The sequence below is a fragment of the Triturus cristatus genome, chromosome 8 (genome assembly GCF_964204655.1).
Source record: "Triturus cristatus chromosome 8, aTriCri1.1, whole genome shotgun sequence".
Lineage (NCBI taxonomy): Eukaryota > Metazoa > Chordata > Amphibia > Caudata > Salamandridae > Triturus > Triturus cristatus.
In genome coordinates, this window is record NC_140591.1 from 735883735 (window position 1) to 735911005 (window position 27271).

A 27271-nucleotide genomic window follows, 5' to 3' on the forward strand; every position below is an offset into this window, starting at 1 on the left:
ACTTTTATAAAAAGGTGTCATGTGTGTCTCTTACTTTGCACAAAAAGTGCCAGAGATGACTTCATTTGCAGTCACTTGAAAAGTAGGGATTCTCCAATAAATGGTAAATGGTTGAAACAAATCTGAAGAAATGCATGACATACCTGTGTGTGTGTGTGTATGCATGTATGTATATATAGGGAGAGAGAGAGCGTCAATATAAACAGACTTTATTTCAATCAAGCTGTCTTTTCTATCCTTCAGGAGCAGAATGTTCTGATCATCAGCGCTCCAGAATGTAGTGTTTTCTTGGCAAGCATCACATATTGTGATGTGTTAGCTAAAAGTTCCATATCCTAGAGACTGATATATTCCTCTGTACTTGTACCTTGGGGATTCATCAAAACCTGGCATCATAAGCAGCTTTCTACTGCCACAGACTGGACAGCGAAACAATTTAAAATATCCCAGAAAAAGAAAATAAGCATGCTTAATCAGAGCTTTCTGGACAGGAAGGACATTTGAGCAAGTGAGGAATAAGCACTGCTTTTGTTAATTTGCATAGGCAGAATAGAGACTTCTGGGAAAAGGCCGAAATTACAGTCACAGAAAATGGCTGCATCTATAGAGAACGCTAAGAAGTGTTGGCAGCTTTTCCTCTGACCCTGGCCACTTTTACAAGCAATCCTATGATAGTCAGCAGGACCCACCCTAAAAAGGAAGGGGCATCCACTTGGACCCTTTCCACCTTTTCTAAATCTCGCCTGATCAAGCCTGATTGAGCACTGATTGAGCAGATAAGCACATGTCATTCTCATTTCAGAAAGGTATTGGTTAGCTTGCTGCTAGCAGCTCAGTTATGTTATGATGTTAGAGGCTATGCAAGGAATGCTTTAGTCCAGCGATATGCAGTTTTTATTGCGCCTTGCATTCAGCAGGAAGATCTTTAGCTTGAATCTGTGGCCTAGGTATTCACCTTGGTATTTCTTTTGGCACAAAGTGAAGGAGTATTTGAGAGAAAATGCACAATGTGTTTCTTATGTTGTTATGAACAACTTGTTACTCTTTCTCATTAAGCTTCAGCCACTGAAGAAATATATAAATAAGGGCTGACTTCCTGTAAGACGTGTCCAAAGCTGGGACGGAATAAAAGGAGACACTTGTAAATGATAGTGCTATCGTTTGAGAAAGGGTAAGTTGAGACTGACTTTCATGCGTATTCACAGACCAAGCATCATAAAGATACCAGCATGATCTTCATTGCGGGCTTAGAGCCGGTATTAGCTTTTGAGAGGTAAGAGGATTTTGAGGGCTCGTTGGTCTAGGGGTATGATTCTCGCTTTGGGTGCGAGAGGTCCCGGGTTCAAATCCCGGACGAGCCCTTTTCTTGGTACTCTTTTCAAGTTGTTTTGAAGTTTGCGTTTCAAAACCAACATCAATTTTTTCTTTGCAGTAGTGGATAATTCTTTGCTAGAGTCTCATGCTTCAGCCCTGCCCAGTCTGAGCTAATACCAAACATCTGGTCTTGCATGGCATGTACGAGCGTTCAGCTAGGGATGTCGGGCAGGTTGCATGAAAGAAATCTAAAGCCAGAGGCCCATGGAATAGCCAGTTCGGAGCAGTTTCATTACAGAAAAATCAACTGTAGGTATCTGTTTCTGTAGTGTAGTGGTTATCACGTTCGCCTCACACGCGAAAGGTCCCCGGTTCGAAACCGGGCAGAAACAGTTGTTATATTGTGTTGGCTACAATGTTGATAGGTGCCGTTTTGCCATGGAATTGTCCAAGCCCTGAAGATTATTTCATGCAATCTCGTTCCAAGAAAGGGAATTCTCTCAAAACACTAAAGTAATCGGCGTGTGGATGTATCTGTTGGTTCTCAGACCTTGCTTTCAAAAGAGCCCTGCAATCGGTTCACTGCTCACCTAGAACAAGCATTAACATGGAGAATTGTTGGCACCAACAGGAATCTTATTTTAGTGGAGTGTTTCTGGCTTTGAGTGCAGAGGCCCTCGGCTCAATTCCAAGATGATCCTTCTCAGGGTGATGATACAAATGCATTGTCACCTTTACGTTTAATGTCAGAATCATTTATTTCCAGTTGGTGGTGTAAGAATGTTTGCAACAGTATGGCGATTTTTCCTAGCCATGCATGAATGAAAGCATATCACTCGCCTTTAGGTGTTTTTCTAATACATTGATATTTGCATCTTCCTTCCTAGCCTGCATGTTTGACTATCTTACAGGCTGCATGTAATAAGTATCACATCAGGGCCCTTCTTCTACTCAATTCACAACTGTTCTATCACGACATAGATAAGAAAGCTGCATCTGCTTTTGTTGTGTAGTGGTAATCAGGTTTACCTGACGTGTGAAAGCCCCATGCTTTGAAAGTACACAGTAACAAAGAAACCGATGACTTTTATAAAAAGGTGTCATGTGTGTCTCTTACTTTGCACAAAAAGTGCCAGAGATGACTTCATTTGCAGTCACTTGAAAAGTAGGGATTCTCCAATAAATGGTAAATGGTTGAAACAAATCTGAAGAAATGCATGACATACCTGTGTGTGTGTGTGTATGCATGTATGTATATATAGGGAGAGAGAGAGCGTCAATATAAACAGACTTTATTTCAATCAAGCTGTCTTTTCTATCCTTCAGGAGCAGAATGTTCTGATCATCAGCGCTCCAGAATGTAGTGTTTTCTTGGCAAGCATCACATATTGTGATGTGTTAGCTAAAAGTTCCATATCCTAGAGACTGATATATTCCTCTGTACTTGTACCTTGGGGATTCATCAAAACCTGGCATCATAAGCAGCTTTCTACTGCCACAGACTGGACAGCGAAACAATTTAAAATATCCCAGAAAAAGAAAATAAGCATGCTTAATCAGAGCTTTCTGGACAGGAAGGACATTTGAGCAAGTGAGGAATAAGCACTGCTTTTGTTAATTTGCATAGGCAGAATAGAGACTTCTGGGAAAAGGCCGAAATTACAGTCACAGAAAATGGCTGCATCTATAGAGAACGCTAAGAAGTGTTGGCAGCTTTTCCTCTGACCCTGGCCACTTTTACAAGCAATCCTATGATAGTCAGCAGGACCCACCCTAAAAAGGAAGGGGCATCCACTTGGACCCTTTCCACCTTTTCTAAATCTCGCCTGATCGAGCCTGATTGAGCACTGATTGAGCAGATAAGCACATGTCATTCTCATTTCAGAAAGGTATTGGTTAGCTTGCTGCTAGCAGCTCAGTTATGTTATGATGTTAGAGGCTATGCAAGGAATGCTTTAGTCCAGCGATATGCAGTTTTTATTGCGCCTTGCATTCAGCAGGAAGATCTTTAGCTTGAATCTGTGGCCTAGGTATTCACCTTGGTATTTCTTTTGGCACAAAGTGAAGGAGTATTTGAGAGAAAATGCACAATGTGTTTCTTATGTTGTTATGAACAACTTGTTACTCTTTCTCATTAAGCTTCAGCCACTGAAGAAATATATAAATAAGGGCTGACTTCCTGTAAGACGTGTCCAAAGCTGGGACGGAATAAAAGGAGACACTTGTAAATGATAGTGCTATCGTTTGAGAAAGGGTAAGTTGAGACTGACTTTCATGCGTATTCACAGACCAAGCATCATAAAGATACCAGCATGATCTTCATTGCGGGCTTAGAGCCGGTATTAGCTTTTGAGAGGTAAGAGGATTTTGAGGGCTCGTTGGTCTAGGGGTATGATTCTCGCTTTGGGTGCGAGAGGTCCCGGGTTCAAATCCCGGACGAGCCCTTTTCTTGGTACTCTTTTCAAGTTGTTTTGAAGTTTGCGTTTCAAAACCAACATCAATTTTTTCTTTGCAGTAGTGGATAATTCTTTGCTAGAGTCTCATGCTTCAGCCCTGCCCAGTCTGAGCTAATACCAAACATCTGGTCTTGCATGGCATGTACGAGCGTTCAGCTAGGGATGTCGGGCAGGTTGCATGAAAGAAATCTAAAGCCAGAGGCCCATGGAATAGCCAGTTCGGAGCAGTTTCATTACAGAAAAATCAACTGTAGGTATCTGTTTCTGTAGTGTAGTGGTTATCACGTTCGCCTCACACGCGAAAGGTCCCCGGTTCGAAACCGGGCAGAAACAGTTGTTATATTGTGTTGGCTACAATGTTGATAGGTGCCGTTTTGCCATGGAATTGTCCAAGCCCTGAAGATTATTTCATGCAATCTCGTTCCAAGAAAGGGAATTCTCTCAAAACACTAAAGTAATCGGCGTGTGGATGTATCTGTTGGTTCTCAGACCTTGCTTTCAAAAGAGCCCTGCAATCGGTTCACTGCTCACCTAGAACAAGCATTAACATGGAGAATTGTTGGCACCAACAGGAATCTTATTTTAGTGGAGTGTTTCTGGCTTTGAGTGCAGAGGCCCTCGGCTCAATTCCAAGATGATCCTTCTCAGGGTGATGATACAAATGCATTGTCACCTTTACGTTTAATGTCAGAATCATTTATTTCCAGTTGGTGGTGTAAGAATGTTTGCAACAGTATGGCGATTTTTCCTAGCCATGCATGAATGAAAGCATATCACTCGCCTTTAGGTGTTTTTCTAATACATTGATATTTGCATCTTCCTTCCTAGCCTGCATGTTTGACTATCTTACAGGCTGCATGTAATAAGTATCACATCAGGGCCCTTCTTCTACTCAATTCACAACTGTTCTATCACGACATAGATAAGAAAGCTGCATCTGCTTTTGTTGTGTAGTGGTAATCAGGTTTACCTGACGTGTGAAAGCCCCATGCTTTGAAAGTACACAGTAACAAAGAAACCGATGACTTTTATAAAAAGGTGTCATGTGTGTCTCTTACTTTGCACAAAAAGTGCCAGAGATGACTTCATTTGCAGTCACTTGAAAAGTAGGGATTCTCCAATAAATGGTAAATGGTTGAAACAAATCTGAAGAAATGCATGACATACCTGTGTGTGTGTGTGTATGCATGTATGTATATATAGGGAGAGAGAGAGCGTCAATATAAACAGACTTTATTTCAATCAAGCTGTCTTTTCTATCCTTCAGGAGCAGAATGTTCTGATCATCAGCGCTCCAGAATGTAGTGTTTTCTTGGCAAGCATCACATATTGTGATGTGTTAGCTAAAAGTTCCATATCCTAGAGACTGATATATTCCTCTGTACTTGTACCTTGGGGATTCATCAAAACCTGGCATCATAAGCAGCTTTCTACTGCCACAGACTGGACAGCGAAACAATTTAAAATATCCCAGAAAAAGAAAATAAGCATGCTTAATCAGAGCTTTCTGGACAGGAAGGACATTTGAGCAAGTGAGGAATAAGCACTGCTTTTGTTAATTTGCATAGGCAGAATAGAGACTTCTGGGAAAAGGCCGAAATTACAGTCACAGAAAATGGCTGCATCTATAGAGAACGCTAAGAAGTGTTGGCAGCTTTTCCTCTGACCCTGGCCACTTTTACAAGCAATCCTATGATAGTCAGCAGGACCCACCCTAAAAAGGAAGGGGCATCCACTTGGACCCTTTCCACCTTTTCTAAATCTCGCCTGATCGAGCCTGATTGAGCACTGATTGAGCAGATAAGCACATGTCATTCTCATTTCAGAAAGGTATTGGTTAGCTTGCTGCTAGCAGCTCAGTTATGTTATGATGTTAGAGGCTATGCAAGGAATGCTTTAGTCCAGCGATATGCAGTTTTTATTGCGCCTTGCATTCAGCAGGAAGATCTTTAGCTTGAATCTGTGGCCTAGGTATTCACCTTGGTATTTCTTTTGGCACAAAGTGAAGGAGTATTTGAGAGAAAATGCACAATGTGTTTCTTATGTTGTTATGAACAACTTGTTACTCTTTCTCATTAAGCTTCAGCCACTGAAGAAATATATAAATAAGGGCTGACTTCCTGTAAGACGTGTCCAAAGCTGGGACGGAATAAAAGGAGACACTTGTAAATGATAGTGCTATCGTTTGAGAAAGGGTAAGTTGAGACTGACTTTCATGCGTATTCACAGACCAAGCATCATAAAGATACCAGCATGATCTTCATTGCGGGCTTAGAGCCGGTATTAGCTTTTGAGAGGTAAGAGGATTTTGAGGGCTCGTTGGTCTAGGGGTATGATTCTCGCTTTGGGTGCGAGAGGTCCCGGGTTCAAATCCCGGACGAGCCCTTTTCTTGGTACTCTTTTCAAGTTGTTTTGAAGTTTGCGTTTCAAAACCAACATCAATTTTTTCTTTGCAGTAGTGGATAATTCTTTGCTAGAGTCTCATGCTTCAGCCCTGCCCAGTCTGAGCTAATACCAAACATCTGGTCTTGCATGGCATGTACGAGCGTTCAGCTAGGGATGTCGGGCAGGTTGCATGAAAGAAATCTAAAGCCAGAGGCCCATGGAATAGCCAGTTCGGAGCAGTTTCATTACAGAAAAATCAACTGTAGGTATCTGTTTCTGTAGTGTAGTGGTTATCACGTTCGCCTCACACGCGAAAGGTCCCCGGTTCGAAACCGGGCAGAAACAGTTGTTATATTGTGTTGGCTACAATGTTGATAGGTGCCGTTTTGCCATGGAATTGTCCAAGCCCTGAAGATTATTTCATGCAATCTCGTTCCAAGAAAGGGAATTCTCTCAAAACACTAAAGTAATCGGCGTGTGGATGTATCTGTTGGTTCTCAGACCTTGCTTTCAAAAGAGCCCTGCAATCGGTTCACTGCTCACCTAGAACAAGCATTAACATGGAGAATTGTTGGCACCAACAGGAATCTTATTTTAGTGGAGTGTTTCTGGCTTTGAGTGCAGAGGCCCTCGGCTCAATTCCAAGATGATCCTTCTCAGGGTGATGATACAAATGCATTGTCACCTTTACGTTTAATGTCAGAATCATTTATTTCCAGTTGGTGGTGTAAGAATGTTTGCAACAGTATGGCGATTTTTCCTAGCCATGCATGAATGAAAGCATATCACTCGCCTTTAGGTGTTTTTCTAATACATTGATATTTGCATCTTCCTTCCTAGCCTGCATGTTTGACTATCTTACAGGCTGCATGTAATAAGTATCACATCAGGGCCCTTCTTCTACTCAATTCACAACTGTTCTATCACGACATAGATAAGAAAGCTGCATCTGCTTTTGTTGTGTAGTGGTAATCAGGTTTACCTGACGTGTGAAAGCCCCATGCTTTGAAAGTACACAGTAACAAAGAAACCGATGACTTTTATAAAAAGGTGTCATGTGTGTCTCTTACTTTGCACAAAAAGTGCCAGAGATGACTTCATTTGCAGTCACTTGAAAAGTAGGGATTCTCCAATAAATGGTAAATGGTTGAAACAAATCTGAAGAAATGCATGACATACCTGTGTGTGTGTGTGTATGCATGTATGTATATATAGGGAGAGAGAGAGCGTCAATATAAACAGACTTTATTTCAATCAAGCTGTCTTTTCTATCCTTCAGGAGCAGAATGTTCTGATCATCAGCGCTCCAGAATGTAGTGTTTTCTTGGCAAGCATCACATATTGTGATGTGTTAGCTAAAAGTTCCATATCCTAGAGACTGATATATTCCTCTGTACTTGTACCTTGGGGATTCATCAAAACCTGGCATCATAAGCAGCTTTCTACTGCCACAGACTGGACAGCGAAACAATTTAAAATATCCCAGAAAAAGAAAATAAGCATGCTTAATCAGAGCTTTCTGGACAGGAAGGACATTTGAGCAAGTGAGGAATAAGCACTGCTTTTGTTAATTTGCATAGGCAGAATAGAGACTTCTGGGAAAAGGCCGAAATTACAGTCACAGAAAATGGCTGCATCTATAGAGAACGCTAAGAAGTGTTGGCAGCTTTTCCTCTGACCCTGGCCACTTTTACAAGCAATCCTATGATAGTCAGCAGGACCCACCCTAAAAAGGAAGGGGCATCCACTTGGACCCTTTCCACCTTTTCTAAATCTCGCCTGATCGAGCCTGATTGAGCACTGATTGAGCAGATAAGCACATGTCATTCTCATTTCAGAAAGGTATTGGTTAGCTTGCTGCTAGCAGCTCAGTTATGTTATGATGTTAGAGGCTATGCAAGGAATGCTTTAGTCCAGCGATATGCAGTTTTTAATGCGCCTTGCATTCAGCAGGAAGATCTTTAGCTTGAATCTGTGGCCTAGGTATTCACCTTGGTATTTCTTTTGGCACAAAGTGAAGGAGTATTTAAGAGAAAATGCACAATGTGTTTCTTATGTTGTTATGAACAACTTGTTACTCTTTCTCATTAAGCTTCAGCCACTGAAGAAATATATAAATAAGGGCTGACTTCCTGTAAGACGTGTCCAAAGCTGGGACGGAATAAAAGGAGACACTTGTAAATGATAGTGCTATCGTTTGAGAAAGGGTAAGTTGAGACTGACTTTCATGCGTATTCACAGACCAAGCATCATAAAGATACCAGCATGATCTTCATTGCGGGCTTAGAGCCGGTATTAGCTTTTGAGAGGTAAGAGGATTTTGAGGGCTCGTTGGTCTAGGGGTATGATTCTCGCTTTGGGTGCGAGAGGTCCCGGGTTCAAATCCCGGACGAGCCCTTTTCTTGGTACTCTTTTCAAGTTGTTTTGAAGTTTGCGTTTCAAAACCAACATCAATTTTTTCTTTGCAGTAGTGGATAATTCTTTGCTAGAGTCTCATGCTTCAGCCCTGCCCAGTCTGAGCTAATACCAAACATCTGGTCTTGCATGGCATGTACGAGCGTTCAGCTAGGGATGTCGGGCAGGTTGCATGAAAGAAATCTAAAGCCAGAGGCCCATGGAATAGCCAGTTCGGAGCAGTTTCATTACAGAAAAATCAACTGTAGGTATCTGTTTCTGTAGTGTAGTGGTTATCACGTTCGCCTCACACGCGAAAGGTCCCCGGTTCGAAACCGGGCAGAAACAGTTGTTATATTGTGTTGGCTACAATGTTGATAGGTGCTGTTTTGCCATGGAATTGTCCAAGCCCTGAAGATTATTTCATGCAATCTCGTTCCAAGAAAGGGAATTCTCTCAAAACACTAAAGTAATCGGCGTGTGGATGTATCTGTTGGTTCTCAGACCTTGCTTTCAAAAGAGCCCTGCAATCGGTTCACTGCTCACCTAGAACAAGCATTAACATGGAGAATTGTTGGCACCAACAGGAATCTTATTTTAGTGGAGTGTTTCTGGCTTTGAGTGCAGAGGCCCTCGGCTCAATTCCAAGATGATCCTTCTCAGGGTGATGATACAAATGCATTGTCACCTTTACGTTTAATGTCAGAATCATTTATTTCCAGTTGGTGGTGTAAGAATGTTTGCAACAGTATGGCGATTTTTCCTAGCCATGCATGAATGAAAGCATATCACTCGCCTTTAGGTGTTTTTCTAATACATTGATATTTGCATCTTCCTTCCTAGCCTGCATGTTTGACTATCTTACAGGCTGCATGTAATAAGTATCACATCAGGGCCCTTCTTCTACTCAATTCACAACTGTTCTATCACGACATAGATAAGAAAGCTGCATCTGCTTTTGTTGTGTAGTGGTAATCAGGTTTACCTGACGTGTGAAAGCCCCATGCTTTGAAAGTACACAGTAACAAAGAAACCGATGACTTTTATAAAAAGGTGTCATGTGTGTCTCTTACTTTGCACAAAAAGTGCCAGAGATGACTTCATTTGCAGTCACTTGAAAAGTAGGGATTCTCCAATAAATGGTAAATGGTTGAAACAAATCTGAAGAAATGCATGACATACCTGTGTGTGTGTGTGTATGCATGTATGTATATATAGGGAGAGAGAGAGCGTCAATATAAACAGACTTTATTTCAATCAAGCTGTCTTTTCTATCCTTCAGGAGCAGAATGTTCTGATCATCAGCGCTCCAGAATGTAGTGTTTTCTTGGCAAGCATCACATATTGTGATGTGTTAGCTAAAAGTTCCATATCCTAGAGACTGATATATTCCTCTGTACTTGTACCTTGGGGATTCATCAAAACCTGGCATCATAAGCAGCTTTCTACTGCCACAGACTGGACAGCGAAACAATTTAAAATATCCCAGAAAAAGAAAATAAGCATGCTTAATCAGAGCTTTCTGGACAGGAAGGACATTTGAGCAAGTGAGGAATAAGCACTGCTTTTGTTAATTTGCATAGGCAGAATAGAGACTTCTGGGAAAAGGCCGAAATTACAGTCACAGAAAATGGCTGCATCTATAGAGAACGCTAAGAAGTGTTGGCAGCTTTTCCTCTGACCCTGGCCACTTTTACAAGCAATCCTATGATAGTCAGCAGGACCCACCCTAAAAAGGAAGGGGCATCCACTTGGACCCTTTCCACCTTTTCTAAATCTCGCCTGATCGAGCCTGATTGAGCACTGATTGAGCAGATAAGCACATGTCATTCTCATTTCAGAAAGGTATTGGTTAGCTTGCTGCTAGCAGCTCAGTTATGTTATGATGTTAGAGGCTATGCAAGGAATGCTTTAGTCCAGCGATATGCAGTTTTTAATGCGCCTTGCATTCAGCAGGAAGATCTTTAGCTTGAATCTGTGGCCTAGGTATTCACCTTGGTATTTCTTTTGGCACAAAGTGAAGGAGTATTTAAGAGAAAATGCACAATGTGTTTCTTATGTTGTTATGAACAACTTGTTACTCTTTCTCATTAAGCTTCAGCCACTGAAGAAATATATAAATAAGGGCTGACTTCCTGTAAGACGTGTCCAAAGCTGGGACGGAATAAAAGGAGACACTTGTAAATGATAGTGCTATCGTTTGAGAAAGGGTAAGTTGAGACTGACTTTCATGCGTATTCACAGACCAAGCATCATAAAGATACCAGCATGATCTTCATTGCGGGCTTAGAGCCGGTATTAGCTTTTGAGAGGTAAGAGGATTTTGAGGGCTCGTTGGTCTAGGGGTATGATTCTCGCTTTGGGTGCGAGAGGTCCCGGGTTCAAATCCCGGACGAGCCCTTTTCTTGGTACTCTTTTCAAGTTGTTTTGAAGTTTGCGTTTCAAAACCAACATCAATTTTTTCTTTGCAGTAGTGGATAATTCTTTGCTAGAGTCTCATGCTTCAGCCCTGCCCAGTCTGAGCTAATACCAAACATCTGGTCTTGCATGGCATGTACGAGCGTTCAGCTAGGGATGTCGGGCAGGTTGCATGAAAGAAATCTAAAGCCAGAGGCCCATGGAATAGCCAGTTCGGAGCAGTTTCATTACAGAAAAATCAACTGTAGGTATCTGTTTCTGTAGTGTAGTGGTTATCACGTTCGCCTCACACGCGAAAGGTCCCCGGTTCGAAACCGGGCAGAAACAGTTGTTATATTGTGTTGGCTACAATGTTGATAGGTGCCGTTTTGCCATGGAATTGTCCAAGCCCTGAAGATTATTTCATGCAATCTCGTTCCAAGAAAGGGAATTCTCTCAAAACACTAAAGTAATCGGCGTGTGGATGTATCTGTTGGTTCTCAGACCTTGCTTTCAAAAGAGCCCTGCAATCGGTTCACTGCTCACCTAGAACAAGCATTAACATGGAGAATTGTTGGCACCAACAGGAATCTTATTTTAGTGGAGTGTTTCTGGCTTTGAGTGCAGAGGCCCTCGGCTCAATTCCAAGATGATCCTTCTCAGGGTGATGATACAAATGCATTGTCACCTTTACGTTTAATGTCAGAATCATTTATTTCTAGTTGGTGGTGTAAGAATGTTTGCAACAGTATGGCGATTTTTCCTAGCCATGCATGAATGAAAGCATATCACTCGCCTTTAGGTGTTTTTCTAATACATTGATATTTGCATCTTCCTTCCTAGCCTGCATGTTTGACTATCTTACAGGCTGCATGTAATAAGTATCACATCAGGGCCCTTCTTCTACTCAATTCACAACTGTTCTATCACGACATAGATAAGAAAGCTGCATCTGCTTTTGTTGTGTAGTGGTAATCAGGTTTACCTGACGTGTGAAAGCCCCATGCTTTGAAAGTACACAGTAACAAAGAAACCGATGACTTTTATAAAAAGGTGTCATGTGTGTCTCTTACTTTGCACAAAAAGTGCCAGAGATGACTTCATTTGCAGTCACTTGAAAAGTAGGGATTCTCCAATAAATGGTAAATGGTTGAAACAAATCTGAAGAAATGCATGACATACCTGTGTGTGTGTGTGTATGCATGTATGTATATATAGGGAGAGAGAGAGCGTCAATATAAACAGACTTTATTTCAATCAAGCTGTCTTTTCTATCCTTCAGGAGCAGAATGTTCTGATCATCAGCGCTCCAGAATGTAGTGTTTTCTTGGCAAGCATCACATATTGTGATGTGTTAGCTAAAAGTTCCATATCCTAGAGACTGATATATTCCTCTGTACTTGTACCTTGGGGATTCATCAAAACCTGGCATCATAAGCAGCTTTCTACTGCCACAGACTGGACAGCGAAACAATTTAAAATATCCCAGAAAAAGAAAATAAGCATGCTTAATCAGAGCTTTCTGGACAGGAAGGACATTTGAGCAAGTGAGGAATAAGCACTGCTTTTGTTAATTTGCATAGGCAGAATAGAGACTTCTGGGAAAAGGCCGAAATTACAGTCACAGAAAATGGCTGCATCTATAGAGAACGCTAAGAAGTGTTGGCAGCTTTTCCTCTGACCCTGGCCACTTTTACAAGCAATCCTATGATAGTCAGCAGGACCCACCCTAAAAAGGAAGGGGCATCCACTTGGACCCTTTCCACCTTTTCTAAATCTCGCCTGATCGAGCCTGATTGAGCACTGATTGAGCAGATAAGCACATGTCATTCTCATTTCAGAAAGGTATTGGTTAGCTTGCTGCTAGCAGCTCAGTTATGTTATGATGTTAGAGGCTATGCAAGGAATGCTTTAGTCCAGCGATATGCAGTTTTTAATGCGCCTTGCATTCAGCAGGAAGATCTTTAGCTTGAATCTGTGGCCTAGGTATTCACCTTGGTATTTCTTTTGGCACAAAGTGAAGGAGTATTTAAGAGAAAATGCACAATGTGTTTCTTATGTTGTTATGAACAACTTGTTACTCTTTCTCATTAAGCTTCAGCCACTGAAGAAATATATAAATAAGGGCTGACTTCCTGTAAGACGTGTCCAAAGCTGGGACGGAATAAAAGGAGACACTTGTAAATGATAGTGCTATCGTTTGAGAAAGGGTAAGTTGAGACTGACTTTCATGCGTATTCACAGACCAAGCATCATAAAGATACCAGCATGATCTTCATTGCGGGCTTAGAGCCGGTATTAGCTTTTGAGAGGTAAGAGGATTTTGAGGGCTCGTTGGTCTAGGGGTATGATTCTCGCTTTGGGTGTGAGAGGTCCCGGGTTCAAATCCCGGACGAGCCCTTTTCTTGGTACTCTTTTCAAGTTGTTTTGAAGTTTGCGTTTCAAAACCAACATCAATTTTTTCTTTGCAGTAGTGGATAATTCTTTGCTAGAGTCTCATGCTTCAGCCCTGCCCAGTCTGAGCTAATACCAAACATCTGGTCTTGCATGGCATGTACGAGCGTTCAGCTAGGGATGTCGGGCAGGTTGCATGAAAGAAATCTAAAGCCAGAGGCCCATGGAATAGCCAGTTCGGAGCAGTTTCATTACAGAAAAATCAACTGTAGGTATCTGTTTCTGTAGTGTAGTGGTTATCACGTTCGCCTCACACGCGAAAGGTCCCCGGTTCGAAACCGGGCAGAAACAGTTGTTATATTGTGTTGGCTACAATGTTGATAGGTGCCGTTTTGCCATGGAATTGTCCAAGCCCTGAAGATTATTTCATGCAATCTCGTTCCAAGAAAGGGAATTCTCTCAAAACACTAAAGTAATCGGCGTGTGGATGTATCTGTTGGTTCTCAGACCTTGCTTTCAAAAGAGCCCTGCAATCGGTTCACTGCTCACCTAGAACAAGCATTAACATGGAGAATTGTTGGCACCAACAGGAATCTTATTTTAGTGGAGTGTTTCTGGCTTTGAGTGCAGAGGCCCTCGGCTCAATTCCAAGATGATCCTTCTCAGGGTGATGATACAAATGCATTGTCACCTTTACGTTTAATGTCAGAATCATTTATTTCCAGTTGGTGGTGTAAGAATGTTTGCAACAGTATGGCGATTTTTCCTAGCCATGCATGAATGAAAGCATATCACTCGCCTTTAGGTGTTTTTCTAATACATTGATATTTGCATCTTCCTTCCTAGCCTGCATGTTTGACTATCTTACAGGCTGCATGTAATAAGTATCACATCAGGGCCCTTCTTCTACTCAATTCACAACTGTTCTATCACGACATAGATAAGAAAGCTGCATCTGCTTTTGTTGTGTAGTGGTAATCAGGTTTACCTGACGTGTGAAAGCCCCATGCTTTGAAAGTACACAGTAACAAAGAAACCGATGACTTTTATAAAAAGGTGTCATGTGTGTCTCTTACTTTGCACAAAAAGTGCCAGAGATGACTTCATTTGCAGTCACTTGAAAAGTAGGGATTCTCCAATAAATGGTAAATGGTTGAAACAAATCTGAAGAAATGCATGACATACCTGTGTGTGTGTGTGTATGCATGTATGTATATATAGGGAGAGAGAGAGCGTCAATATAAACAGACTTTATTTCAATCAAGCTGTCTTTTCTATCCTTCAGGAGCAGAATGTTCTGATCATCAGCGCTCCAGAATGTAGTGTTTTCTTGGCAAGCATCACATATTGTGATGTGTTAGCTAAAAGTTCCATATCCTAGAGACTGATATATTCCTCTGTACTTGTACCTTGGGGATTCATCAAAACCTGGCATCATAAGCAGCTTTCTACTGCCACAGACTGGACAGCGAAACAATTTAAAATATCCCAGAAAAAGAAAATAAGCATGCTTAATCAGAGCTTTCTGGACAGGAAGGACATTTGAGCAAGTGAGGAATAAGCACTGCTTTTGTTAATTTGCATAGGCAGAATAGAGACTTCTGGGAAAAGGCCGAAATTACAGTCACAGAAAATGGCTGCATCTATAGAGAACGCTAAGAAGTGTTGGCAGCTTTTCCTCTGACCCTGGCCACTTTTACAAGCAATCCTATGATAGTCAGCAGGACCCACCCTAAAAAGGAAGGGGCATCCACTTGGACCCTTTCCACCTTTTCTAAATCTCGCCTGATCGAGCCTGATTGAGCACTGATTGAGCAGATAAGCACATGTCATTCTCATTTCAGAAAGGTATTGGTTAGCTTGCTGCTAGCAGCTCAGTTATGTTATGATGTTAGAGGCTATGCAAGGAATGCTTTAGTCCAGCGATATGCAGTTTTTATTGCGCCTTGCATTCAGCAGGAAGATCTTTAGCTTGAATCTGTGGCCTAGGTATTCACCTTGGTATTTCTTTTGGCACAAAGTGAAGGAGTATTTGAGAGAAAATGCACAATGTGTTTCTTATGTTGTTATGAACAACTTGTTACTCTTTCTCATTAAGCTTCAGCCACTGAAGAAATATATAAATAAGGGCTGACTTCCTGTAAGACGTGTCCAAAGCTGGGACGGAATAAAAGGAGACACTTGTAAATGATAGTGCTATCGTTTGAGAAAGGGTAAGTTGAGACTGACTTTCATGCGTATTCACAGACCAAGCATCATAAAGATACCAGCATGATCTTCATTGCGGGCTTAGAGCCGGTATTAGCTTTTGAGAGGTAAGAGGATTTTGAGGGCTCGTTGGTCTAGGGGTATGATTCTCGCTTTGGGTGCGAGAGGTCCCGGGTTCAAATCCCGGACGAGCCCTTTTCTTGGTACTCTTTTCAAGTTGTTTTGAAGTTTGCGTTTCAAAACCAACATCAATTTTTTCTTTGCAGTAGTGGATAATTCTTTGCTAGAGTCTCATGCTTCAGCCCTGCCCAGTCTGAGCTAATACCAAACATCTGGTCTTGCATGGCATGTACGAGCGTTCAGCTAGGGATGTCGGGCAGGTTGCATGAAAGAAATCTAAAGCCAGAGGCCCATGGAATAGCCAGTTCGGAGCAGTTTCATTACAGAAAAATCAACTGTAGGTATCTGTTTCTGTAGTGTAGTGGTTATCACGTTCGCCTCACACGCGAAAGGTCCCCGGTTCGAAACCGGGCAGAAACAGTTGTTATATTGTGTTGGCTACAATGTTGATAGGTGCCGTTTTGCCATGGAATTGTCCAAGCCCTGAAGATTATTTCATGCAATCTCGTTCCAAGAAAGGGAATTCTCTCAAAACACTAAAGTAATCGGCGTGTGGATGTATCTGTTGGTTCTCAGACCTTGCTTTCAAAAGAGCCCTGCAATCGGTTCACTGCTCACCTAGAACAAGCATTAACATGGAGAATTGTTGGCACCAACAGGAATCTTATTTTAGTGGAGTGTTTCTGGCTTTGAGTGCAGAGGCCCTCGGCTCAATTCCAAGATGATCCTTCTCAGGGTGATGATACAAATGCATTGTCACCTTTACGTTTAATGTCAGAATCATTTATTTCCAGTTGGTGGTGTAAGAATGTTTGCAACAGTATGGCGATTTTTCCTAGCCATGCATGAATGAAAGCATATCACTCGCCTTTAGGTGTTTTTCTAATACATTGATATTTGCATCTTCCTTCCTAGCCTGCATGTTTGACTATCTTACAGGCTGCATGTAATAAGTATCACATCAGGGCCCTTCTTCTACTCAATTCACAACTGTTCTATCACGACATAGATAAGAAAGCTGCATCTGCTTTTGTTGTGTAGTGGTAATCAGGTTTACCTGACGTGTGAAAGCCCCATGCTTTGAAAGTACACAGTAACAAAGAAACCGATGACTTTTATAAAAAGGTGTCATGTGTGTCTCTTACTTTGCACAAAAAGTGCCAGAGATGACTTCATTTGCAGTCACTTGAAAAGTAGGGATTCTCCAATAAATGGTAAATGGTTGAAACAAATCTGAAGAAATGCATGACATACCTGTGTGTGTGTGTGTATGCATGTATGTATATATAGGGAGAGAGAGAGCGTCAATATAAACAGACTTTATTTCAATCAAGCTGTCTTTTCTATCCTTCAGGAGCAGAATGTTCTGATCATCAGCGCTCCAGAATGTAGTGTTTTCTTGGCAAGCATCACATATTGTGATGTGTTAGCTAAAAGTTCCATATCCTAGAGACTGATATATTCCTCTGTACTTGTACCTTGGGGATTCATCAAAACCTGGCATCATAAGCAGCTTTCTACTGCCACAGACTGGACAGCGAAACAATTTAAAATATCCCAGAAAAAGAAAATAAGCATGCTTAATCAGAGCTTTCTGGACAGGAAGGACATTTGAGCAAGTGAGGAATAAGCACTGCTTTTGTTAATTTGCATAGGCAGAATAGAGACTTCTGGGAAAAGGCCGAAATTACAGTCACAGAAAATGGCTGCATCTATAGAGAACGCTAAGAAGTGTTGGCAGCTTTTCCTCTGACCCTGGCCACTTTTACAAGCAATCCTATGATAGTCAGCAGGACCCACCCTAAAAAGGAAGGGGCATCCACTTGGACCCTTTCCACCTTTTCTAAATCTCGCCTGATCGAGCCTGATTGAGCACTGATTGAGCAGATAAGCACATGTCATTCTCATTTCAGAAAGGTATTGGTTAGCTTGCTGCTAGCAGCTCAGTTATGTTATGATGTTAGAGGCTATGCAAGGAATGCTTTAGTCCAGCGATATGCAGTTTTTATTGCGCCTTGCATTCAGCAGGAAGATCTTTAGCTTGAATCTGTGGCCTAGGTATTCACCTTGGTATTTCTTTTGGCACAAAGTGAAGGAGTATTTGAGAGAAAATGCACAATGTGTTTCTTATGTTGTTATGAACAACTTGTTACTCTTTCTCATTAAGCTTCAGCCACTGAAGAAATATATAAATAAGGGCTGACTTCCTGTAAGACGTGTCCAAAGCTGGGACGGAATAAAAGGAGACACTTGTAAATGATAGTGCTATCGTTTGAGAAAGGGTAAGTTGAGACTGACTTTCATGCGTATTCACAGACCAAGCATCATAAAGATACCAGCATGATCTTCATTGCGGGCTTAGAGCCGGTATTAGCTTTTGAGAGGTAAGAGGATTTTGAGGGCTCGTTGGTCTAGGGGTATGATTCTCGCTTTGGGTGCGAGAGGTCCCGGGTTCAAATCCCGGACGAGCCCTTTTCTTGGTACTCTTTTCAAGTTGTTTTGAAGTTTGCGTTTCAAAACCAACATCAATTTTTTCTTTGCAGTAGTGGATAATTCTTTGCTAGAGTCTCATGCTTCAGCCCTGCCCAGTCTGAGCTAATACCAAACATCTGGTCTTGCATGGCATGTACGAGCGTTCAGCTAGGGATGTCGGGCAGGTTGCATGAAAGAAATCTAAAGCCAGAGGCCCATGGAATAGCCAGTTCGGAGCAGTTTCATTACAGAAAAATCAACTGTAGGTATCTGTTTCTGTAGTGTAGTGGTTATCACGTTCGCCTCACACGCGAAAGGTCCCCGGTTCGAAACCGGGCAGAAACAGTTGTTATATTGTGTTGGCTACAATGTTGATAGGTGCCGTTTTGCCATGGAATTGTCCAAGCCCTGAAGATTATTTCATGCAATCTCGTTCCAAGAAAGGGAATTCTCTCAAAACACTAAAGTAATCGGCGTGTGGATGTATCTGTTGGTTCTCAGACCTTGCTTTCAAAAGAGCCCTGCAATCGGTTCACTGCTCACCTAGAACAAGCATTAACATGGAGAATTGTTGGCACCAACAGGAATCTTATTTTAGTGGAGTGTTTCTGGCTTTGAGTGCAGAGGCCCTCGGCTCAATTCCAAGATGATCCTTCTCAGGGTGATGATACAAATGCATTGTCACCTTTACGTTTAATGTCAGAATCATTTATTTCCAGTTGGTGGTGTAAGAATGTTTGCAACAGTATGGCGATTTTTCCTAGCCATGCATGAATGAAAGCATATCACTCGCCTTTAGGTGTTTTTCTAATACATTGATATTTGCATCTTCCTTCCTAGCCTGCATGTTTGACTATCTTACAGGCTGCATGTAATAAGTATCACATCAGGGCCCTTCTTCTACTCAATTCACAACTGTTCTATCACGACATAGATAAGAAAGCTGCATCTGCTTTTGTTGTGTAGTGGTAATCAGGTTTACCTGACGTGTGAAAGCCCCATGCTTTGAAAGTACACAGTAACAAAGAAACCGATGACTTTTATAAAAAGGTGTCATGTGTGTCTCTTACTTTGCACAAAAAGTGCCAGAGATGACTTCATTTGCAGTCACTTGAAAAGTAGGGATTCTCCAATAAATGGTAAATGGTTGAAACAAATCTGAAGAAATGCATGACATACCTGTGTGTGTGTGTGTATGCATGTATGTATATATAGGGAGAGAGAGAGCGTCAATATAAACAGACTTTATTTCAATCAAGCTGTCTTTTCTATCCTTCAGGAGCAGAATGTTCTGATCATCAGCGCTCCAGAATGTAGTGTTTTCTTGGCAAGCATCACATATTGTGATGTGTTAGCTAAAAGTTCCATATCCTAGAGACTGATATATTCCTCTGTACTTGTACCTTGGGGATTCATCAAAACCTGGCATCATAAGCAGCTTTCTACTGCCACAGACTGGACAGCGAAACAATTTAAAATATCCCAGAAAAAGAAAATAAGCATGCTTAATCAGAGCTTTCTGGACAGGAAGGACATTTGAGCAAGTGAGGAATAAGCACTGCTTTTGTTAATTTGCATAGGCAGAATAGAGACTTCTGGGAAAAGGCCGAAATTACAGTCACAGAAAATGGCTGCATCTATAGAGAACGCTAAGAAGTGTTGGCAGCTTTTCCTCTGACCCTGGCCACTTTTACAAGCAATCCTATGATAGTCAGCAGGACCCACCCTAAAAAGGAAGGGGCATCCACTTGGACCCTTTCCACCTTTTCTAAATCTCGCCTGATCGAGCCTGATTGAGCACTGATTGAGCAGATAAGCACATGTCATTCTCATTTCAGAAAGGTATTGGTTAGCTTGCTGCTAGCAGCTCAGTTATGTTATGATGTTAGAGGCTATGCAAGGAATGCTTTAGTCCAGCGATATGCAGTTTTTAATGCGCCTTGCATTCAGCAGGAAGATCTTTAGCTTGAATCTGTGGCCTAGGTATTCACCTTGGTATTTCTTTTGGCACAAAGTGAAGGAGTATTTAAGAGAAAATGCACAATGTGTTTCTTATGTTGTTATGAACAACTTGTTACTCTTTCTCATTAAGCTTCAGCCACTGAAGAAATATATAAATAAGGGCTGACTTCCTGTAAGACGTGTCCAAAGCTGGGACGGAATAAAAGGAGACACTTGTAAATGATAGTGCTATCGTTTGAGAAAGGGTAAGTTGAGACTGACTTTCATGCGTATTCACAGACCAAGCATCATAAAGATACCAGCATGATCTTCATTGCGGGCTTAGAGCCGGTATTAGCTTTTGAGAGGTAAGAGGATTTTGAGGGCTCGTTGGTCTAGGGGTATGATTCTCGCTTTGGGTGCGAGAGGTCCCGGGTTCAAATCCCGGACGAGCCCTTTTCTTGGTACTCTTTTCAAGTTGTTTTGAAGTTTGCGTTTCAAAACCAACATCAATTTTTTCTTTGCAGTAGTGGATAATTCTTTGCTAGAGTCTCATGCTTCAGCCCTGCCCAGTCTGAGCTAATACCAAACATCTGGTCTTGCATGGCATGTACGAGCGTTCAGCTAGGGATGTCGGGCAGGTTGCATGAAAGAAATCTAAAGCCAGAGGCCCATGGAATAGCCAGTTCGGAGCAGTTTCATTACAGAAAAATCAACTGTAGGTATCTGTTTCTGTAGTGTAGTGGTTATCACGTTCGCCTCACACGCGAAAGGTCCCCGGTTCGAAACCGGGCAGAAACAGTTGTTATATTGTGTTGGCTACAATGTTGATAGGTGCTGTTTTGCCATGGAATTGTCCAAGCCCTGAAGATTATTTCATGCAATCTCGTTCCAAGAAAGGGAATTCTCTCAAAACACTAAAGTAATCGGCGTGTGGATGTATCTGTTGGTTCTCAGACCTTGCTTTCAAAAGAGCCCTGCAATCGGTTCACTGCTCACCTAGAACAAGCATTAACATGGAGAATTGTTGGCACCAACAGGAATCTTATTTTAGTGGAGTGTTTCTGGCTTTGAGTGCAGAGGCCCTCGGCTCAATTCCAAGATGATCCTTCTCAGGGTGATGATACAAATGCATTGTCACCTTTACGTTTAATGTCAGAATCATTTATTTCCAGTTGGTGGTGTAAGAATGTTTGCAACAGTATGGCGATTTTTCCTAGCCATGCATGAATGAAAGCATATCACTCGCCTTTAGGTGTTTTTCTAATACATTGATATTTGCATCTTCCTTCCTAGCCTGCATGTTTGACTATCTTACAGGCTGCATGTAATAAGTATCACATCAGGGCCCTTCTTCTACTCAATTCACAACTGTTCTATCACGACATAGATAAGAAAGCTGCATCTGCTTTTGTTGTGTAGTGGTAATCAGGTTTACCTGACGTGTGAAAGCCCCATGCTTTGAAAGTACACAGTAACAAAGAAACCGATGACTTTTATAAAAAGGTGTCATGTGTGTCTCTTACTTTGCACAAAAAGTGCCAGAGATGACTTCATTTGCAGTCACTTGAAAAGTAGGGATTCTCCAATAAATGGTAAATGGTTGAAACAAATCTGAAGAAATGCATGACATACCTGTGTGTGTGTGTGTATGCATGTATGTATATATAGGGAGAGAGAGAGCGTCAATATAAACAGACTTTATTTCAATCAAGCTGTCTTTTCTATCCTTCAGGAGCAGAATGTTCTGATCATCAGCGCTCCAGAATGTAGTGTTTTCTTGGCAAGCATCACATATTGTGATGTGTTAGCTAAAAGTTCCATATCCTAGAGACTGATATATTCCTCTGTACTTGTACCTTGGGGATTCATCAAAACCTGGCATCATAAGCAGCTTTCTACTGCCACAGACTGGACAGCGAAACAATTTAAAATATCCCAGAAAAAGAAAATAAGCATGCTTAATCAGAGCTTTCTGGACAGGAAGGACATTTGAGCAAGTGAGGAATAAGCACTGCTTTTGTTAATTTGCATAGGCAGAATAGAGACTTCTGGGAAAAGGCCGAAATTACAGTCACAGAAAATGGCTGCATCTATAGAGAACGCTAAGAAGTGTTGGCAGCTTTTCCTCTGACCCTGGCCACTTTTACAAGCAATCCTATGATAGTCAGCAGGACCCACCCTAAAAAGGAAGGGGCATCCACTTGGACCCTTTCCACCTTTTCTAAATCTCGCCTGATCGAGCCTGATTGAGCACTGATTGAGCAGATAAGCACATGTCATTCTCATTTCAGAAAGGTATTGGTTAGCTTGCTGCTAGCAGCTCAGTTATGTTATGATGTTAGAGGCTATGCAAGGAATGCTTTAGTCCAGCGATATGCAGTTTTTAATGCGCCTTGCATTCAGCAGGAAGATCTTTAGCTTGAATCTGTGGCCTAGGTATTCACCTTGGTATTTCTTTTGGCACAAAGTGAAGGAGTATTTAAGAGAAAATGCACAATGTGTTTCTTATGTTGTTATGAACAACTTGTTACTCTTTCTCATTAAGCTTCAGCCACTGAAGAAATATATAAATAAGGGCTGACTTCCTGTAAGACGTGTCCAAAGCTGGGACGGAATAAAAGGAGACACTTGTAAATGATAGTGCTATCGTTTGAGAAAGGATAAGTTGAGACTGACTTTCATGCGTATTCACAGACCAAGCATCATAAAGATACCAGCATGATCTTCATTGCGGGCTTAGAGCCGGTATTAGCTTTTGAGAGGTAAGAGGATTTTGAGGGCTCGTTGGTCTAGGGGTATGATTCTCGCTTTGGGTGCGAGAGGTCCCGGGTTCAAATCCCGGACGAGCCCTTTTCTTGGTACTCTTTTCAAGTTGTTTTGAAGTTTGCGTTTCAAAACCAACATCAATTTTTTCTTTGCAGTAGTGGATAATTCTTTGCTAGAGTCTCATGCTTCAGCCCTGCCCAGTCTGAGCTAATACCAAACATCTGGTCTTGCATGGCATGTACGAGCGTTCAGCTAGGGATGTCGGGCAGGTTGCATGAAAGAAATCTAAAGCCAGAGGCCCATGGAATAGCCAGTTCGGAGCAGTTTCATTACAGAAAAATCAACTGTAGGTATCTGTTTCTGTAGTGTAGTGGTTATCACGTTCGCCTCACACGCGAAAGGTCCCCGGTTCGAAACCGGGCAGAAACAGTTGTTATATTGTGTTGGCTACAATGTTGATAGGTGCCGTTTTGCCATGGAATTGTCCAAGCCCTGAAGATTATTTCATGCAATCTCGTTCCAAGAAAGGGAATTCTCTCAAAACACTAAAGTAATCGGCGTGTGGATGTATCTGTTGGTTCTCAGACCTTGCTTTCAAAAGAGCCCTGCAATCGGTTCACTGCTCACCTAGAACAAGCATTAACATGGAGAATTGTTGGCACCAACAGGAATCTTATTTTAGTGGAGTGTTTCTGGCTTTGAGTGCAGAGGCCCTCGGCTCAATTCCAAGATGATCCTTCTCAGGGTGATGATACAAATGCATTGTCACCTTTACGTTTAATGTCAGAATCATTTATTTCTAGTTGGTGGTGTAAGAATGTTTGCAACAGTATGGCGATTTTTCCTAGCCATGCATGAATGAAAGCATATCACTCGCCTTTAGGTGTTTTTCTAATACATTGATATTTGCATCTTCCTTCCTAGCCTGCATGTTTGACTATCTTACAGGCTGCATGTAATAAGTATCACATCAGGGCCCTTCTTCTACTCAATTCACAACTGTTCTATCACGACATAGATAAGAAAGCTGCATCTGCTTTTGTTGTGTAGTGGTAATCAGGTTTACCTGACGTGTGAAAGCCCCATGCTTTGAAAGTACACAGTAACAAAGAAACCGATGACTTTTATAAAAAGGTGTCATGTGTGTCTCTTACTTTGCACAAAAAGTGCCAGAGATGACTTCATTTGCAGTCACTTGAAAAGTAGGGATTCTCCAATAAATGGTAAATGGTTGAAACAAATCTGAAGAAATGCATGACATACCTGTGTGTGTGTGTGTATGCATGTATGTATATATAGGGAGAGAGAGAGCGTCAATATAAACAGACTTTATTTCAATCAAGCTGTCTTTTCTATCCTTCAGGAGCAGAATGTTCTGATCATCAGCGCTCCAGAATGTAGTGTTTTCTTGGCAAGCATCACATATTGTGATGTGTTAGCTAAAAGTTCCATATCCTAGAGACTGATATATTCCTCTGTACTTGTACCTTGGGGATTCATCAAAACCTGGCATCATAAGCAGCTTTCTACTGCCACAGACTGGACAGCGAAACAATTTAAAATATCCCAGAAAAAGAAAATAAGCATGCTTAATCAGAGCTTTCTGGACAGGAAGGACATTTGAGCAAGTGAGGAATAAGCACTGCTTTTGTTAATTTGCATAGGCAGAATAGAGACTTCTGGGAAAAGGCCGAAATTACAGTCACAGAAAATGGCTGCATCTATAGAGAACGCTAAGAAGTGTTGGCAGCTTTTCCTCTGACCCTGGCCACTTTTACAAGCAATCCTATGATAGTCAGCAGGACCCACCCTAAAAAGGAAGGGGCATCCACTTGGACCCTTTCCACCTTTTCTAAATCTCGCCTGATCGAGCCTGATTGAGCACTGATTGAGCAGATAAGCACATGTCATTCTCATTTCAGAAAGGTATTGGTTAGCTTGCTGCTAGCAGCTCAGTTATGTTATGATGTTAGAGGCTATGCAAGGAATGCTTTAGTCCAGCGATATGCAGTTTTTAATGCGCCTTGCATTCAGCAGGAAGATCTTTAGCTTGAATCTGTGGCCTAGGTATTCACCTTGGTATTTCTTTTGGCACAAAGTGAAGGAGTATTTAAGAGAAAATGCACAATGTGTTTCTTATGTTGTTATGAACAACTTGTTACTCTTTCTCATTAAGCTTCAGCCACTGAAGAAATATATAAATAAGGGCTGACTTCCTGTAAGACGTGTCCAAAGCTGGGACGGAATAAAAGGAGACACTTGTAAATGATAGTGCTATCGTTTGAGAAAGGGTAAGTTGAGACTGACTTTCATGCGTATTCACAGACCAAGCATCATAAAGATACCAGCATGATCTTCATTGCGGGCTTAGAGCCGGTATTAGCTTTTGAGAGGTAAGAGGATTTTGAGGGCTCGTTGGTCTAGGGGTATGATTCTCGCTTTGGGTGCGAGAGGTCCCGGGTTCAAATCCCGGACGAGCCCTTTTCTTGGTACTCTTTTCAAGTTGTTTTGAAGTTTGCGTTTCAAAACCAACATCAATTTTTTCTTTGCAGTAGTGGATAATTCTTTGCTAGAGTCTCATGCTTCAGCCCTGCCCAGTCTGAGCTAATACCAAACATCTGGTCTTGCATGGCATGTACGAGCGTTCAGCTAGGGATGTCGGGCAGGTTGCATGAAAGAAATCTAAAGCCAGAGGCCCATGGAATAGCCAGTTCGGAGCAGTTTCATTACAGAAAAATCAACTGTAGGTATCTGTTTCTGTAGTGTAGTGGTTATCACGTTCGCCTCACACGCGAAAGGTCCCCGGTTCGAAACCGGGCAGAAACAGTTGTTATATTGTGTTGGCTACAATGTTGATAGGTGCCGTTTTGCCATGGAATTGTCCAAGCCCTGAAGATTATTTCATGCAATCTCGTTCCAAGAAAGGGAATTCTCTCAAAACACTAAAGTAATCGGCGTGTGGATGTATCTGTTGGTTCTCAGACCTTGCTTTCAAAAGAGCCCTGCAATCGGTTCACTGCTCACCTAGAACAAGCATTAACATGGAGAATTGTTGGCACCAACAGGAATCTTATTTTAGTGGAGTGTTTCTGGCTTTGAGTGCAGAGGCCCTCGGCTCAATTCCAAGATGATCCTTCTCAGGGTGATGATACAAATGCATTGTCACCTTTACGTTTAATGTCAGAATCATTTATTTCCAGTTGGTGGTGTAAGAATGTTTGCAACAGTATGGCGATTTTTCCTAGCCATGCATGAATGAAAGCATATCACTCGCCTTTAGGTGTTTTTCTAATACATTGATATTTGCATCTTCCTTCCTAGCCTGCATGTTTGACTATCTTACAGGCTGCATGTAATAAGTATCACATCAGGGCCCTTCTTCTACTCAATTCACAACTGTTCTATCACGACATAGATAAGAAAGCTGCATCTGCTTTTGTTGTGTAGTGGTAATCAGGTTTACCTGACGTGTGAAAGCCCCATGCTTTGAAAGTACACAGTAACAAAGAAACCGATGACTTTTATAAAAAGGTGTCATGTGTGTCTCTTACTTTGCACAAAAAGTGCCAGAGATGACTTCATTTGCAGTCACTTGAAAAGTAGGGATTCTCCAATAAATGGTAAATGGTTGAAACAAATCTGAAGAAATGCATGACATACCTGTGTGTGTGTGTGTATGCATGTATGTATATATAGGGAGAGAGAGAGCGTCAATATAAACAGACTTTATTTCAATCAAGCTGTCTTTTCTATCCTTCAGGAGCAGAATGTTCTGATCATCAGCGCTCCAGAATGTAGTGTTTTCTTGGCAAGCATCACATATTGTGATGTGTTAGCTAAAAGTTCCATATCCTAGAGACTGATATATTCCTCTGTACTTGTACCTTGGGGATTCATCAAAACCTGGCATCATAAGCAGCTTTCTACTGCCACAGACTGGACAGCGAAACAATTTAAAATATCCCAGAAAAAGAAAATAAGCATGCTTAATCAGAGCTTTCTGGACAGGAAGGACATTTGAGCAAGTGAGGAATAAGCACTGCTTTTGTTAATTTGCATAGGCAGAATAGAGACTTCTGGGAAAAGGCCGAAATTACAGTCACAGAAAATGGCTGCATCTATAGAGAACGCTAAGAAGTGTTGGCAGCTTTTCCTCTGACCCTGGCCACTTTTACAAGCAATCCTATGATAGTCAGCAGGACCCACCCTAAAAAGGAAGGGGCATCCACTTGGACCCTTTCCACCTTTTCTAAATCTCGCCTGATCGAGCCTGATTGAGCACTGATTGAGCAGATAAGCACATGTCATTCTCATTTCAGAAAGGTATTGGTTAGCTTGCTGCTAGCAGCTCAGTTATGTTATGATGTTAGAGGATATGCAAGGAATGCTTTAGTCCAGCGATATGCAGTTTTTATTGCGCC

The 27271-nt window shown here is 41.7% G+C and overlaps 21 non-coding genes across 21 annotated transcripts; all 21 read left to right on the plus strand.

The window, feature by feature from the left end:
* The first annotated feature begins 1289 nt into the window (after positions 1–1289).
* Positions 1290–1361, plus strand: TRNAP-UGG (transfer RNA proline (anticodon UGG)). Its single transcript has one exon. It is a non-coding gene; the product is annotated as a tRNA-Pro (tRNA).
* Positions 1362–1633: 272 nt separating this feature from the next.
* TRNAV-CAC (transfer RNA valine (anticodon CAC)) lies at positions 1634–1706 on the plus strand. Its single transcript has one exon. It is a non-coding gene; the product is annotated as a tRNA-Val (tRNA).
* Positions 1707–3686: 1980 nt separating this feature from the next.
* TRNAP-UGG (transfer RNA proline (anticodon UGG)) lies at positions 3687–3758 on the plus strand. Its single transcript has one exon. It is a non-coding gene; the product is annotated as a tRNA-Pro (tRNA).
* Positions 3759–4030: 272 nt separating this feature from the next.
* TRNAV-CAC (transfer RNA valine (anticodon CAC)) lies at positions 4031–4103 on the plus strand. The gene has a single exon. It is a non-coding gene; the product is annotated as a tRNA-Val (tRNA).
* Positions 4104–6083: 1980 nt separating this feature from the next.
* TRNAP-UGG (transfer RNA proline (anticodon UGG)) lies at positions 6084–6155 on the plus strand. The gene has a single exon. It is a non-coding gene; the product is annotated as a tRNA-Pro (tRNA).
* Positions 6156–6427: 272 nt separating this feature from the next.
* On the plus strand, positions 6428–6500 carry TRNAV-CAC (transfer RNA valine (anticodon CAC)). Its single transcript has one exon. It is a non-coding gene; the product is annotated as a tRNA-Val (tRNA).
* Positions 6501–8480: 1980 nt separating this feature from the next.
* TRNAP-UGG (transfer RNA proline (anticodon UGG)) lies at positions 8481–8552 on the plus strand. Its single transcript has one exon. It is a non-coding gene; the product is annotated as a tRNA-Pro (tRNA).
* Positions 8553–8824: 272 nt separating this feature from the next.
* Positions 8825–8897, plus strand: TRNAV-CAC (transfer RNA valine (anticodon CAC)). Its single transcript has one exon. It is a non-coding gene; the product is annotated as a tRNA-Val (tRNA).
* A 1980-nt stretch (positions 8898–10877) lies between these two features.
* On the plus strand, positions 10878–10949 carry TRNAP-UGG (transfer RNA proline (anticodon UGG)). The gene has a single exon. It is a non-coding gene; the product is annotated as a tRNA-Pro (tRNA).
* Positions 10950–11221: 272 nt separating this feature from the next.
* On the plus strand, positions 11222–11294 carry TRNAV-CAC (transfer RNA valine (anticodon CAC)). Its single transcript has one exon. It is a non-coding gene; the product is annotated as a tRNA-Val (tRNA).
* Positions 11295–13618: 2324 nt separating this feature from the next.
* TRNAV-CAC (transfer RNA valine (anticodon CAC)) lies at positions 13619–13691 on the plus strand. The gene has a single exon. It is a non-coding gene; the product is annotated as a tRNA-Val (tRNA).
* Positions 13692–15671: 1980 nt separating this feature from the next.
* On the plus strand, positions 15672–15743 carry TRNAP-UGG (transfer RNA proline (anticodon UGG)). The gene has a single exon. It is a non-coding gene; the product is annotated as a tRNA-Pro (tRNA).
* A 272-nt stretch (positions 15744–16015) lies between these two features.
* Positions 16016–16088, plus strand: TRNAV-CAC (transfer RNA valine (anticodon CAC)). The gene has a single exon. It is a non-coding gene; the product is annotated as a tRNA-Val (tRNA).
* Positions 16089–18068: 1980 nt separating this feature from the next.
* Positions 18069–18140, plus strand: TRNAP-UGG (transfer RNA proline (anticodon UGG)). Its single transcript has one exon. It is a non-coding gene; the product is annotated as a tRNA-Pro (tRNA).
* A 272-nt stretch (positions 18141–18412) lies between these two features.
* Positions 18413–18485, plus strand: TRNAV-CAC (transfer RNA valine (anticodon CAC)). The gene has a single exon. It is a non-coding gene; the product is annotated as a tRNA-Val (tRNA).
* A 1980-nt stretch (positions 18486–20465) lies between these two features.
* TRNAP-UGG (transfer RNA proline (anticodon UGG)) lies at positions 20466–20537 on the plus strand. The gene has a single exon. It is a non-coding gene; the product is annotated as a tRNA-Pro (tRNA).
* A 272-nt stretch (positions 20538–20809) lies between these two features.
* Positions 20810–20882, plus strand: TRNAV-CAC (transfer RNA valine (anticodon CAC)). Its single transcript has one exon. It is a non-coding gene; the product is annotated as a tRNA-Val (tRNA).
* A 1980-nt stretch (positions 20883–22862) lies between these two features.
* On the plus strand, positions 22863–22934 carry TRNAP-UGG (transfer RNA proline (anticodon UGG)). Its single transcript has one exon. It is a non-coding gene; the product is annotated as a tRNA-Pro (tRNA).
* A 272-nt stretch (positions 22935–23206) lies between these two features.
* TRNAV-CAC (transfer RNA valine (anticodon CAC)) lies at positions 23207–23279 on the plus strand. The gene has a single exon. It is a non-coding gene; the product is annotated as a tRNA-Val (tRNA).
* A 1980-nt stretch (positions 23280–25259) lies between these two features.
* TRNAP-UGG (transfer RNA proline (anticodon UGG)) lies at positions 25260–25331 on the plus strand. The gene has a single exon. It is a non-coding gene; the product is annotated as a tRNA-Pro (tRNA).
* A 272-nt stretch (positions 25332–25603) lies between these two features.
* On the plus strand, positions 25604–25676 carry TRNAV-CAC (transfer RNA valine (anticodon CAC)). Its single transcript has one exon. It is a non-coding gene; the product is annotated as a tRNA-Val (tRNA).
* Positions 25677–27271: the final 1595 nt, after the last annotated feature.